The 15,020-nt window shown below is 38.3% G+C and overlaps 2 pseudogenes across 1 annotated transcript; both read left to right on the top strand.

The window, feature by feature from the left end:
* Window positions 1-721: 721 nt before the first annotated feature.
* LOC143864182 (flotillin-like protein 4) lies at window positions 722-3,182 on the top strand (annotated as a pseudogene).
* Window positions 3,183-4,263: 1,081 nt separating this feature from the next.
* LOC143864422 (flotillin-like protein 4) lies at window positions 4,264-6,248 on the top strand (annotated as a pseudogene). The gene is made up of 3 exons (XR_013241155.1): window positions 4,264-4,736; window positions 4,849-5,413; window positions 5,727-6,248. The product of XR_013241155.1 is annotated as a flotillin-like protein 4 (transcript).
* The last annotated feature ends 8,772 nt before the right edge of the window (window positions 6,249-15,020 follow it).

Here is a 15,020-nt window from a genome sequence, read left to right as displayed (position 1 = left end):
AGTATATTAAAAAGAGATTTGCTAGTTTCCATTGCAGAAAGCATTTCGCGGTGAGAGCAGCCATCTCAAATGAATTAAATGAATAAGACAAAATCTGATATGTAGCTGCTCTGTCATGCAACAGCCAGCCCGCAAAATGCCTTCGATGGTCTCAAGCAAATCCCCAAAAACAATATTGGCAGAAATAATACTTCCATCCCTTTCACAGCACTTGCACTGCCTTCTATATCTGTTCTCTTGAAAATTATGCATTTTCCAACTTTTTTTTGTTGTTGGGAAATGATAGAGGGTGAGCCTTGGGGCAACGGTAAGTTTGCTCCATTGTGACCTGGTGGTCACGGGTTCGAGTCAAGGAAACAGCCTCTCTGCAAAGCAGGTGTATGGGTGCGTACATCTAGCCCTCCCAGACCCCGCAATGGCGGGAGTCTCGTGCACTGGCCTCCCTTTTTTTTGTTGGGAAAGGATATCACGACCATTTTTTAATAACTGCACAAACCCAGCTTGTCTTTTCTTTTTTAATTGGCTTTGTGAAAGATTCTTGGGAACTGTAATCACCTTTGACAGCTCTTTAAATAATGAAAGACGAGAGGAGTTAGTGCAAATATCAAAACCTGGTCATGCTCATATCATTTCATTTTTTGTTTTGAAATGGCTTTTGAAAGCCACAGAGCCTTTAAAAGATTGTATACTAGGTATATTAAAAAAAATATCATTTCCCATTCAATTTGCCCACCACACAACAGCAACCTCTACATAAACATTCTACTCTCTCATTCTACGAAGAGAACGAAACCCCCTTCTTCCCTCCTTTATAATCCCCCCACCTCTTCTCGTTCTTCACATCTCTCTCTCTCTCTCTCTCTCTCTCTCTCTCTCTCTCACCCACACACACACACACACACACATTTTCTAACCATGGTGTGGTGGTACAAAGTTGCCAAGGCAACTGAGTACTTAGTAATCACTGGTTACAAAATTAAGGATATCAAACTAGCCAAGAAAGCATGGATCCTCCCTGGCCAATCCTACACCGTATTCGATATCTCCCCCGTAAACTACACATTCAATGTCCAAGCGATGAGCGCCGAGAAGCTCCCCTTCCTCCTCCCCGCCGTCTTCACCATCGGCCCACAAGGAGACGACTTCGATAGCCTTCTCAAATATGCCAAACTCATGTCGTCCCACGACAAGCTGTCCCACCACGTCAAAGAGCTCGTTCAAGGCGTAATCGAAGGAGAGACCCGCATCCTAGCCGCATCCATGACAATGGAGGAAATCTTCAGAGGCACCAAAGATTTTAAACAAGAAGTGTTTGAGAAGGTTCAACTTGAATTGAACCAATTTGGGTTGTTGATTTATAACGTGAATGTCAAGCAACTTGTGGATGTTCAAGGCCATGAGTACTTTTCGTACTTGGGGCAAAAGACCCAGATGGAAGCTGCGAACCAAGCCAAGGTGGATGTGGCCGAGGCTAGGATGAAAGGGGAGATTGGGTCTAAGCAAAGGGAGGGGCAGACCACGCAAAATGCGGCGAAGATCGATGTGGAGACAAATATTTTCTCGACGAAAAGGCAAGGGGAGGGGAAGAAGGAGGAGATTAAGGTGAAGGCCGAGGTGAAGATTTTTGAGAACGAGAGAGATGCTGATGTGGCAAAGGCAAATGCTGAGTTGGCGACGAAGAAGGCTTCGTGGTCCCAACAGACACAGATGGCGGAGGTTGAAGCGGCAAAGGCGGTGGCGATTAGAGAGGCCGAGTTGCAGAGGGAGGTGGAGAGGAGGAATGTTTTAACTCGGACAGAGAAGCTCAAGGCTGAGTTACTTAGCAAGGCTCAAGGTATGTATGATTTTGTTATCTTATCAATGAAAAAATTAGGCTCTATAAGGATTACGAGGAAAACATTTCTGATGAAATTTAGAGGGTTAAAAAAAAGTGACAAATTTTAGAATTATTTTTCCCTTCTAAACTTTTTCAAGGCTACTAATGTTGGCACTACCATGTTCTGATAATTACACAAACCTAGCTTGTATTTTATCTTTTAAACAGCAATAAAAAATTAATACAGTTTCCAAAAAAAAAACAAAAAAGCTCTCAAAAGAGAAGCTGAATTTATGCACGCAATTGTTAAAACTCCATAGTGCAAATATCAGCAGCTCACTTTTTAAGAAGCTGCTGTTGGATTAAATATGTTGGATTAAATATCAAGGTGGTACCTCCACCGTACAAGGGCCTTATTGTTGTAAGGCCCAACACCATATAATTTCTCTCTAAAAGGTAAGAGTTTTGATTTATGTGAAGTATAGAAGTATAAGTAGATATTATAGATAATGGCCTCAAAATAGGCCTTAATGTTATATTTGTCAATAGAGGAATGATAAACTGAAGGGTGCCCTTTGGAAAAATCACCTGCAAGGGTGCCCCCATTGGACCATCTATGAAAGTGAATTTATAATGGCCAAAAAATATAAAATTAAATGAATAATAAATGCAGTTTGGTGAGATGGTCCAATGGAGGTGCCCTTGTAGTTGGGTTTTTGTAAGCACACCCTTCAGTTTAGCATTCTTCTTGTAAATATTATTTGCTTAAAAAAACTTTATTTCAATATAGGCCCCCCTTTTTGCCTGTATCAAAATACCCCCTTAATCTTTTGGTTTTTTTCAAAACAAAAAATAACAGGTGCAAGAGGCAAATTGGGAGCTCTTTAAGAAACAAAAGGCTGCTGAGGCAGTGCTCTATGAGAAGGAGAAAGAGAAAGAGGCCGACGGCCGGCGAGTGGCCGCAGAGGCAGCCCTCTTCGCTCGTCAACAAGCGGCTTTGGGGGAGCTTTATGCCAAGTAAAAGGAGGCAGAGGGACTAGTGGCACTCACGCAGGCACAAGGCGTCTATGTTAGCACATTGCTAAAGGCCTTGGACGGAAATTACGCCTGTTTGAGGGATTACTTGATGATCAATGGGGGATTATTTCAAGAGATCGCGAAGATTAATGCTGGGGCTATACAAGGATTACAACCAAAGATTAGTGTTTGGACAAATGGCAATGGTGGTGAGACTGCGGGTGGTGGTATGAATGAGGTGGTAGGCGTGTATAAGATGTTACCGCCATTATTTAAGACATTGAACGAGCAGACAGGGATGCTTCCTCCGGCATGGATGGGGATGCTCGAAAATTCATCTTCTAATTAAAATGAAATTATAAATAGGTGAGTGCTAATGGGGAGGCGGATGGGTTGGCTAGAAGTGGGGTTGACCGTTTGGAGTTGGAGTGGTTCGATTTTCTCCCTCCGTAGTTGATTATGCTGTTTTTTGTTATTTTGTTTCTTTTTTCTTTTTCTTTCCGTGTAATTTTGGGTGCGGTCCATCTCGGTCCCCTTCCCTTTCATAAAATACTTTTGCCATTTCAAAAAAAAAAGGTTCATGTGTGTCGAAAATGGGTGTAATTATCGTATTTTATTTTATTTTGTGTGATGCTAATTTTGTTTTTAATTAATTATGTATTTTTATCAATGCTACTCTTTTTACGCTTATTAAGTATTGAAGAAAATTGTGTCAATCAGCCCAGTTGGATGGATCTTAGCCACAAGAAATATGTCTCTTTAACATAGGCATACTATAGAGTTTGAAATTTTTTAAGGGGGTTGTGTCAATCAGCCCAGTTGGATGGATCTTAGCCACAAGAAATATGTCTCTTTAACATAGGCATACTATAGAGTTTGAAATTTTTTAAGGGGGTGTTTGGATTTAGGAAGGGGGGGGGAGGATTGGGAAATTTATGGCATAAAGTTTCCATGGAAAATAATATTGCATGGAAAACAATTCTAGGGTCTATAGTAGGTTTGCGATTTTCCTAAAATACAAGTAAACTATTCAATTTTTGAAAAATCATTTCATCGAACATAGCTGTAAATAAAGTAACCTAAAGGCATGTTTGGGTCTAGAGATTGTTTTTTCTTGGAAAGAAAAACTTTTCTAGAAATTTTTTTTGGATTTTTTTATTGACGGTTTAGCTCATATCCAAACTTTTCTGGAATTTTGCTCTCTACTGTTAGGATAACAAATTTTTTTTATTGACGGTTTAGCTCATATCCAAACGGTTTCTTATTTTCCTTTTGTTAAGTTGGGAAGCCTAATTCTAGTTAGATTAGAGGTGGAGATTAAATAGAAAGAGGAAACGTGGGAGAATATGGGTTTTATTCTATAAATATGGGTTGTGTATCAAACAAAAAAAACATAACAACTTGTGCTTCCTCTGCCTAGACGTTCTTCACTCTCCATCTAAGAAACCACCTTCTTGTTTCATTTTTCTTGTCCTTCACATCTTCAAATCACCTTTTATTCTTCTTCTTCTTCTTCTTCTTCTTCATCTTCCAACCATGGTGTGGTGGTACAAAGTAGCCAAGGCTAGTGAGTACCTAGTCATCACTGGTTTCAATATTAAGGATATGCTAGCCAAGAAAGCATGGATCCTTCCCGGCCAATCGTATACTGTCATCCAAATCTCCCCAGTAAATTATACCTTCGAAGTACAAGCCATGAGCGCGGAGAAGCTACATTTCCTCCTCCCCGCCGTCTTCACCATTGGCCCGCGGGTCGAGGACCATGAAAGCCTTCTCAAATACGCCAAGCTCATGTTCTCCCATAACAAGCTCTCCAAGCATGTCACGGAGCTCGTTCAAGGCGTAATTGAAGGCGAGACCCGTGTCCTCGCCGCGTCCATGACCATGGAACAAATTTTCAAAGGTAACATGCTCTCTCAAACATATGTGGATTAAAAATTGATATACGTTTGATTACAATAAAATTGTCAAATCTTCGAATCTAATGCATGCCGATGAAGATCTCACATATTCAGGTACCAAAGAATTCAAACAAAAAGTTTTTGAGAAAGTCCAGCTTGAATTGAACCAATTTGGGTTGTTGATTTATAACGCGAATGTTAAGCAACTTGTGGATGTTCAAGGCCATGAGTACTTTTCGTACTTGGGGCAAAAGACCCAGATGGAAGCTGCGAACCAAGCCAAGGTGGATGTGGCCGAGGCTAGGATGAAAGGGAGATTGGGTCTAAGCTAAGGGAGGGGCAGACCATGCAGAATGCGGCGAAGATTGATGCGGAGACAAAGATTTTCTCTACGAATAGGCAAGGGGAAGGGAAGAAAGAGGAGATTAAGGTGAAGTCTGAGGTAGAGATTTTTGAGAGCCAAAGGGAGGCTGATGTGGCAAAGACGAATGCTGAGTTGGCGACGAAGAAGGCTTCGTGGGCCCAACAGGCACAGATGGCGGAGGTTGAGGCCGCGAAGGCGGTGGCGATTAGAGAGGCTGAGTTGCAGAGGGAGGTGGAGAGTAGGAATGCTTTAACTCGGACAGAGAAGCTAAAGGCTGAGTTTCTCAGCAAGGCTACTGTTGAGTATGAGACCAAGGTAAGTATGATTTTGTTAATTTATCATTCGATATTGTTATTTCCTCCCCTTTTGGTTTGTCTTCTTCCCAACCTACCGAGGCCATTGCTTAAGAATAAAATTAGTAGCTCTGTTTAGATTGCAAGTAAAAATTTCTGATGCAGTTATTTTTCTTGGTTAAGTTTTTTCTTTCCATGATTTAGAGGTGAATAATATGATTCTGGTTAGCTTGTAAAAATTATTAGCTTTACAAAACTTTATTTGCATATAGGGCCCTTCTTAGCTTGTATACAAATACCTCCTTCATCTTTGAATTTTGTTTATAAAAAAACAGGTGCAAGAGGCAAATTGGAAGCTCTACAAGAAGCAAAAGGCTGCGGAGGTTGAGCTCTATCAGAGGGAGAAGGAGGCCGAAGCCCGCCGAGTGGCCGCAGAGGCAGCCCTCTTCGCTCATCAGCAAACGGCTTTAGGGGAGCTCTACGCAAAGCAAAAGGAGGCAGAGGGAGTAGTGGCACTCACGCAGGCACAGGGCGTCTATGTTAACACATTGCTCAAGGCCTTAGATGGAAATTATGCGAACTTGAGGGATTACTTGATGATCAATGGGGAATTGTTTCAAGAGATGGGTAAGATCAATGCTGGGGCCATACAAGGATTACAACCAAAGATCAGTGTTTGGACTAATGGCAATGGCGGTGAGGTTGCGGGTGGTGGTATGAATGAAGTGGCGGGCGTGTATAAGATGTTACCGCCATTATTTAAGACCGTGCACGAGCAGACGGGAATGCTGCCTCCGGCATGGATGGGCATGCTAGAAGATTCATCAGAATGATTAATGATTCATCAGCTATTTTTTTTTTTTCATTTTTTTATTGATTTCGTGGGAGTTAAATGTTTAGTCAGATAGTTTCTCTCTTATCTTGATATAGAAGAACAAAAGAGTAGAAATTTAGTTTGCATCTTTTCTACATTTTTTGTAGCATGTTCTCTAGATTTTGATTCTACTTGGTTGCTAATTTAGTTGGGTTTTTAAGAGTTTCTGTATTTAGTTGGCTGGATTTATACTAGTGGAATTACGAATGCACTGAGTGGAAGTTATTTTAGAACGAAAAAAAAAAAACAGCTAGAAATTAAAAGTTGTTGACAGATTCTTGGAAGCCATAAACACTCAATAAGAGAATCACAATAGTTTTCTAGGGAATGTAATAGCCAGTGAGTGGATAGGAATAAAATGAGGGCTGATAATGATAGATAAAAACATGTCTAACTATTAAAAATAATTTAAATTCTCTTTATAGCTACATTAAGGCCCTGTTTGTTTCTAATTTTGAGATCTGATTGTGAGTCCAAAACTGATTATTGTACTCAAAGCTAAACATAAATTTGAGTCCAATAATCAGTCTGGGACTCCCAATCGATTTCCAAAATCCAAAACAAACAGGGCCTTAAGTATCGTGCATATGTAGTGGGGGGGTGTTTGGTTGGTTGAAGTATAGATGATTAAATACCACCAATTCTGTCATCCTATGCTTTTGGTGTAATTGGGTCTTTCACAAAGAAGTACACAATAAATTTATTAAAACTATAATGTCAAATCAAATATAAGCAAATTTTCATCTGCTTACCCTCTCATCAAACACTTCTCCACCTCTAACAATGTACCTTTGGAGACAGAATACTGTTCCCCTCTAGAAAATACATTGGATTACATCCTAATTGTATTTAACATCATGGATCATGGTACTCGAACGGCAACAAATTCACTCTCTCTGAGCCTATCCCAATCACATGATCACAGCTACTTCTCTTCTAACTTCAAAGTGGGAGATACAGAGCCACTTCAATCAAATGATCAAATGCTTTTGAGTTCACTACATGGAATTCCTAGTGAATGATTTGCGGAAGGAATTCCCAAGTAATATAATTTGCACGGACTACAATGCTTTTATAACTTCTGTTGGACAAATTAGATGTTGTCCAGTAGGGTCTGATATATGGCTTGATTGAATCCAGAAATTAGAAATGTAAATAAATCAGTACTTAGCTTTTGTAGAAAACGTTTCTGTAAAACAGATCGAGAAGAAGAAGGCTGAGTCGTGCCACTGGTCACTCTCCTTAAGAATCGTATCCGCCCCCTACCGGTGCAAACCGGGATCCGCGAACAGATGCTCCAAGATAAAACAGCCAAAGTTGGCTCCAGTCCACGTGCACTCGCTGACTGGTCCACCCAGAATCACCATAGAACTGTGCTCAGATCAGAACGGAGGAAAGGAAGAAGACAAGCAGAAACTTTGATGTTTTTTTCTGTAAAAAAACTATATCTCCAATGGTGCTGTTCTCTTCTTTTTATAGATGAGAATATGACTGTTGGAGGATAATTAATTACCATTAAAAGACCAAAACGTTTCTTTTTTAATCACCATTAAAAGACAAAAAACGTTTCTCTTTTAATCACCATTAAAAGACAAAAACGTTTCTCTCTTAATTACCATTAAAAGACAAAAACGTTTCTCTTTTAATCACCATTAAAAGACAAAAACGTTTCTCTCTTAATTACCATTAAAAGACATAAACATTTCTCTCTTAATTACCATTAAAAGACAAAAACGGTTTTGCTTTTGAAAACACACCACAAGCACACTCACCAAGGTCTTGGGTTCAAGTCCCCACATATGCAAAAGTCTTTTGCTTTAAAACAAGAGAGGGAAACAAATTTGAATCTTCCCTCCAAATTTTTTAAACAAAAAGAAAAAACATCTTTGACATTTCAAATTTTTTTAATATTTTGTTTAAAAATTCTAACAATCCCCCACAAGATTCAAAATACAGTTGAAAATTGAAAACGGAAGTATCTGAGCACATTAGAAAATAGAGTGGATTCATACCGGTGTCTTTTGGACTTCAACCGATATTTAGGATAAACAGATTACGTTACCGAGTACGGGTAGAGTTAGACTCCTTCAACCTTTCCTCGTGGGTGTAACTGACTAACTTGTTATCCACACTCTACATTCGATTCCTTGGTGATTCATTCACAGTTTTGGAACATTTTGGCCTTGTTCCCCTCTTGGTTCTCATGAATGTTCTAGAGAATTACTCGTTAAATTCTCATAGGAAGCGGCCTTACCTCCACATTCACTTAGGTCAGTCATCAATTATGCACTGCAAGTAACATACCACCCAATACAGGTTATGATCTGATTAAGAGTATATAACTCATCCCCTCTCATTTGCAGTGAACACTATCTTTCATCATTTTGCATCTAGGAGTAGGGGGTGATAGTGTTAACAAACCATCCGGTGACTTGTTAGTACCCATTGAACCAAATTCCAAGGATCTCCTTTCACATTGGTTGGGTGTCCATCACTAATGATTCATGCCACGAGCTTTAACCCCATTCCTTGCGATGTCTCATAAACCACCTTGTTTATCTGTGGTTTTGTCAGAGGATCTGCCAGATTCCTCTCCGACCTTACAAAGTCGAGTGCTATTGTTCCCTCACTCAAGTATTGCTTTACCAAATTATGCCTCAGGCGTATATGCCTTCTTTTGCCATTATAGGTCTTACTTTTGGCCTTGGCTAAAGCAGCTTGACTATCACAGTGTAAAGACACTGAGGGAACCGGCCTTGGCCATAAAGGCACATCTGCCATAAAATTCCTGAGCCATTCGGCTTCAGCTCCTGCTAGGGCTAAGGCTATAAATTCTGCTTCCATAGTGGAACTTGTACTACAAGTTTGTTTAACCGATTTCCAAGAAATCGCACCACCACCAAAGGTGAATACATATCCACTGGTAGACACTGAATCTCTTGAATCAGAAATCCAATTCGCATCACTATAGCCTTCTAAGACAGCAGGAAACCCCCTAAAATGCAGTCCAAAATTTATTGTACCTTTTAAGTACCTCAACAACCTAGTCAAAGCCCGCCAGTGTTCATGTCCTGGTCTATGTGTGTGTTGACTGAGTTTTCCAACTGCTAGTGCAATGTCAGGTCTAGTACAGTTCATTAAATATGACACTGAACCTATAATACTTGAGTATTCCTTTTGGGATACCAACTCACCTTTGTTTTTCTTTAGGTGTACCTGACAATCTAAAGGTGTCTTTTGCAGGTGAACTATCATATTGTCCAAATTTCCTTAGAATGCTCTCTACATAATGAGACTGAGACAATATTATTTTATTTTATTTTCTGATGATCTTCATCCTTAAGATTACATCAGCTTCACCCATATCTTTGGTTTCAAAATTTGACATTAAAAATCTCTTAGTAGATTTTACTATGTCCAAATTAGTACCAATAATTAGTATATCATCTACATATACACAAAGTATTACATCTTTATCCCCATTAAACTTACTATAAACACATTTGTCGGATTCATTTATCTTATACCCATTTGTAATTAAGACACTATCAAATTTGTCATTCCACTGTTTAGGTGCTTGTTTCAAACCATACAGTGACTTAATTAGTTTACAAACTTTGTTTTCATGACCAGACACAATGAATCCTTCAGGTTGTTTAATGTAAATTTCTTCTTCTAAATCTCCATTTAAGAAAGCTGTTTTTACATCCATTTGATGTATTACCAATTTATGAATAAAAGCTATAGCTAATAATATCCTAATGGTGGACAACCTAGCAACAGGAGAATAGGTATCAAAATAATATATCTCCTTTTTCTGTCTAAAGCCTTTAGCTACTAGTCTTGCTTTAAACTTGTCAATTGTCCCATCAGGTCTTAGCTTCTTTTTAAATATCCACTTGCTATCTAGTGCTTTTGTTCCAGGTGGAAGGTCCACTAGTTCCCAAGTGTGATTTTCTATTATGGAATCTAATTCACTTTTAATAGCTTCTTTCCAAAATACAGCATCTGGAGATGTTACAGCTTCAGAGTAAGTTACAGGATCTTTATCTATTAGATAGGTGAACATCCCATCTCCTAGATTTGTTTCTTTTCTTTGTCTTTTACTTCTTCCGAGTTCTTGAAACTCAGAATCCAATTCCTTTTCAGTTTCAGGTTGATTTCTTGAATCATTACTAGGTTCTTTAGGAATTTCTTTCTTCATAGGGAAGTGATGTTCAAAGAACTCAACATCCCTAGATTCAATTATAGTGTTATATTCAAGGATATTTTCAACTGATTTCAAAACTAGAAATCTATAGGCTGTACTATTTTGAGCATATCTTATGAATACACAATCACATGTTTTAGGTCCTAGTTTTCTTTTCTTAGGTTATGGTATTCCAACCTTAGCCAAACAACCCCAAACTTTCAAATGAGATAAACTAGGCATTTTGTTATGCCAGAGATCATATGGTATTTGACCCTTTTTCTTTGGAGGTATCCTGTTATATATATAACAAGCTGAAAGAAGTGCTTCCCCCACAAGTTCAAGGGTAAACCAGAACTTATCAACATAGCATTAAACATATCCTTTAATGTTCTGTTAATTCGTTCTGCTATACCATTTGATTCAGGTTGGTATGGGGCTGTGGTTTCATGGATAATACAATTATCATCACATAACTTAGTTATAGAGTATTCTGTACCTCTATCTGTTCTAAGTCTTTTAATTCTTCTATCTAACTGATTTTCCACTTCATTTTTATATTTGATAAAGGCTTGTTCAGCCTCATCTTTAGTTCTAAGAAGATATACTTTAGTGTATCTAGAGTAATCATCTATAAAGGTCACATAGTACCTTTTACCTCCTCTAGATTCAAGATTTCTAAAATCAGCTAGATCACTATGAATTAACTCTAATAAGTCAGATTTTCTTTCAACACTAAAGTGAGGTTTCTTTGTGAATTTTGCTTCAACACATATTTCACATTTTTCTTTAATAGGTTCAATTTTTTCATTTATTAAACCTAAATTACAAAGTCTTTTAATGTAAGATGCACTTCTATGTCCTAATCTACCATGCCAAATATCAAAGGACTCAACAATGTAAGCAGAAGAAGAGGATACTTTTTCATTCAGGATTTCAAGTACATTAAGAACAAATAAACCATTTGCATTGTAGCCCTTCCCTACAAATACATTATTTTTGCTAATGATTGCCTTGTCTGCTTCAAAAGTGAGCTTTAGTCCATTCTTGTTCAAGATCGCACCAGACACCAAGTTACGCCGTATATCCGGCACATGCAGCACCTCTTGAAGTGCAAGTACTTTCCCTGAAGTTAACTTCAGCAAGACCTTGCCCTTACCAACGACTTTTGAGGTCTGTGAGTTCCCCATGAAAACTTGATCCCCTTCCTTAACTAAGGTGTAGTTGTAGAAGGAGTTTCGGTTTCCACAAATGTGCTTGGTAGTACCAGTATCCAGAACCCACTCCTTTGGATTTTCCACCAGATTTACCTCAGTCACAACCGCTGCAATCACATCTGCCTCGGTTAAATTAACCTTGGCACTGGACGAACCAGTCTTTCGGTGTCGGCAGTCCTTCTTGTAGTGTCCGGGTTTTCCACATTCAAAACAGACTCCTTTCTTTTTGGGTCCAAATTTCTTGAAGTTCTTTTCCTTCTTCGGTTTCAGATTCTTAGACCCATCATTCTTAGTTTCAACAAAGTTTGCCTTAGAGGTATACTCTTTGGCATTTTGTTGCTTATCTTTTAGTCTGTTTTTCTCTTCGATTTTAATCCGAACAACTACTTGGTCTAAGGTCCATTCCTTTGTCTTGTGCTTCATTCCGATTTTAAAATCTTTCCAAGACAAAGGCAGTTTCTCAATAAGAGAACCAGCCACGAATGTGTCAGGTAACTTCATACCTTCATTAGCAAATTCTCCAATTAGGAACTGATACTCATCTATTTGAGCAGATATAGGTTTCTCATCTTCCATAGCAAAGTCTAAAAAATTCCCTATCACATATTTCCTATTTCCAGCATCCTCTAAATCATATTTAGTTACCAATGCATTCCAAAGATCAGCAGCATGTTCAAATGAATAGTATACGTTATAAAGGTCATTTGACAAACCATTCAAGAGATGGTTCTTGCAAATATAATCAGCATTATTCCAGTTATCAAAATCAGCAGAATCTTCAGATGGTTTTGATTGTGTAAGAACAAAAGTGGCACCAATTTGTTGTAGAGCAAACAAGATCTGTTGTTTCCATCTTTTATAGTTCAATCCAGTAAGACGTTCGATCTTGGAAAAATCTGGAATGGTGTTGAGAATTCTGTTCACAACAGAGGTGCGAACAACCGTTGGATTGGAATTCTCAACAGAGATGGTATCAACAGAAGTTGGGTTTGAATTATCAGAAGCCATATGATCAGATTTGAAAGATACGATTCTTAAGATTGTTGGACAAATTAGATGTTGTCCAGTAGGGTCTGATATATGGCTTGATTGAATCCAGAAATTAGAAATGTAAATAAATCAGTACTTAGCTTTTGTAGAAAACGTTTCTGTAAAATAGATCGAGAAGAAGAAGGCTGAGTCGTGCCACTGGTCACTCTCCTTAAGAATCGTATCCGCCCCCTACCGGTGCAAACCGGGATCCGCGAACCGATGCTCCAAGATAAAACAGCCAAAGTTGGCTCCAGTCCACGTGCACTCGCTGACTGGTCCACCCAGAATCACCGTAGAACTGTGCTCAGATCAGAACGGAGGAAAGGAAGAAGACAAGCAGAAACTTTGATGTTTTTTCTGTAAAAAAACTATATTTCCAATGGTGCTGTTCTCTTCTTTTTATAGATGAGAATATGACTGTTGGAGGATAATTAATCACCATTAAAAGACCAAAACGTTTCTCTTTTAATCACCATTAAAAGACAAAAAACGTTTCTCTCTTAATCACCATTAAAAGATAAAAAACGTTTCTCTTTTAATCACCATTAAAAGACAAAAACGTTTCTCTCTTAATTACCATTAAAAGACAAAAAATGTTTCTCTTTTAATCACCATTAAAAGACAAAAACGTTTCTCTCTTAATTACCATTAAAAGACATAAACGTTTCTCTCTTAATTACCATTAAAAGACAAAAACGGTTTTGCTTTTGAAAACACACCACAAGCACACTCACCAAGGTCTTGGGTTCAAGTCCCCACATATGCAAAAGTCTTTTGCTTTAAAACAAGAGAGGGAAACATAATTTGAATCTTCCCTCCAAATTTTTTAAACAAAAAGAAAAAACATCTTTGACTTTTCAAATCTTTTTATTATTTTGTTTAAAAATTCTAACAACTTCTCTGACTAACTAGGCAAATCACGAGATCTAGACAGCTAATTGTGTCAAAGGACTGTCACACAACTCCAAAGGCACTTCACATGCAGCTGTGGGCTTTCTAAAGATCACTTTGATTTTCCATGAGAGATGGATAATGACCAAAGATAACCTTGGCGAAGAATGGCTATATCAAAATAAGAAAAATGAACTTATCAAAAAAATAATAATAACAATAAGAAAAATGAACTGCATCTTGTTATGTGGAAATAAACAACCCAACCTACATAAAATTTGTGTGTGTGAGGTGGTGGCGGATGGGGTCCCTGGTAATTAGTCTAAGCAGATATAAAATGCTCGCAAGTTCGGTAGGTTTGACATATGAGATTGAGAATAATCAACCCATGGACAGTGCCCTAAAAAAGAGAACTGTACATGACTCTATAAAGAAGATGAAACCTTTGTATCACCAAGACAGCAATAAGAACAGAAATGCATCCAAATACTTGTTTTTTCCTTGAATCATGGCAATTATATTAAGAAAAGGGAGACCGAGATGGTCAATACAGAAAAAAGCAGAAAGACGAAAAAATACAATTATCCAGATAATGGGGCACTCAAAGAGGTACGAGATGCATCCAAATACTCAACAAAACGATAACAAAAATGCATTCCTCAAAATCAAAACTCGTGAGTTCAAGATATTTCATCAAAGTTGAAATAAGAAATGCAGATAGCCAGATACTCAATCATAATGAAAATTTCTTGATTGTTTAAATTTTTATGTTTTGCTTTTGTTTTTCTCGATCAAATAACCGTTTCGAGGCATATTTCTCGGTGTCTCGAAACATGGATGTGGGTTAAAATGTGGCCGAAGCAAATCCTAGTCAACTTGGCATGACGTAACCGACTACTTTGTTGACACGGATGAGTACTTAGTTTACGTGGTCATAACTTGGGAGAGTCAAAGGAGTTTGGATTAACCTTTTTTTTTTTGAAAATTAACAAAGAATTTTATTGAATCAGAAGGAGGGACAAGATGTCCCAGTAAATAAGCAAAAAGAGAGAGATCTGACAGTAGAGTGCCTATAAAGACCTTGGATTTACAATACACATGACATTTGTTCCTGTCACATACACCCCATCTTTGGCTAGAGGGTCTGCCATTGAATTGGCCGTCCTTCTCCTGTGAGCAAGATGTGGTCTTAGACATCTAACCAGATCTCGTATCTCGTCGATAATGTTCTGTAGTCTCCGAGGCCCTCCGCCATGATTGGTAGCCCAAGCTATCACATTGCAAAGATAACTACAAACCAAGAGACAGTTTTCCCTAGAAGAAAATACTCTCTACAAACACCATAATTGGTCAGAATATCCCAAACTGAAAGAGATCTGGATAACACAAGATCACGATAGATCAAGAAATTCAGCTAATCATAAGA

Source organism: Tasmannia lanceolata, unplaced genomic scaffold, assembly GCF_043159265.1.
Source record: "Tasmannia lanceolata isolate RefF3 unplaced genomic scaffold, GAP_Taslan_0.1 ptg000048l, whole genome shotgun sequence".
In the NCBI taxonomy this organism is placed as follows: Eukaryota; Viridiplantae; Streptophyta; class Magnoliopsida; order Canellales; family Winteraceae; genus Tasmannia; species Tasmannia lanceolata.
The sequence above is the reverse complement of the archived record's forward strand: the minus strand, read 5'-3'. Positions and strand labels throughout refer to the sequence as shown.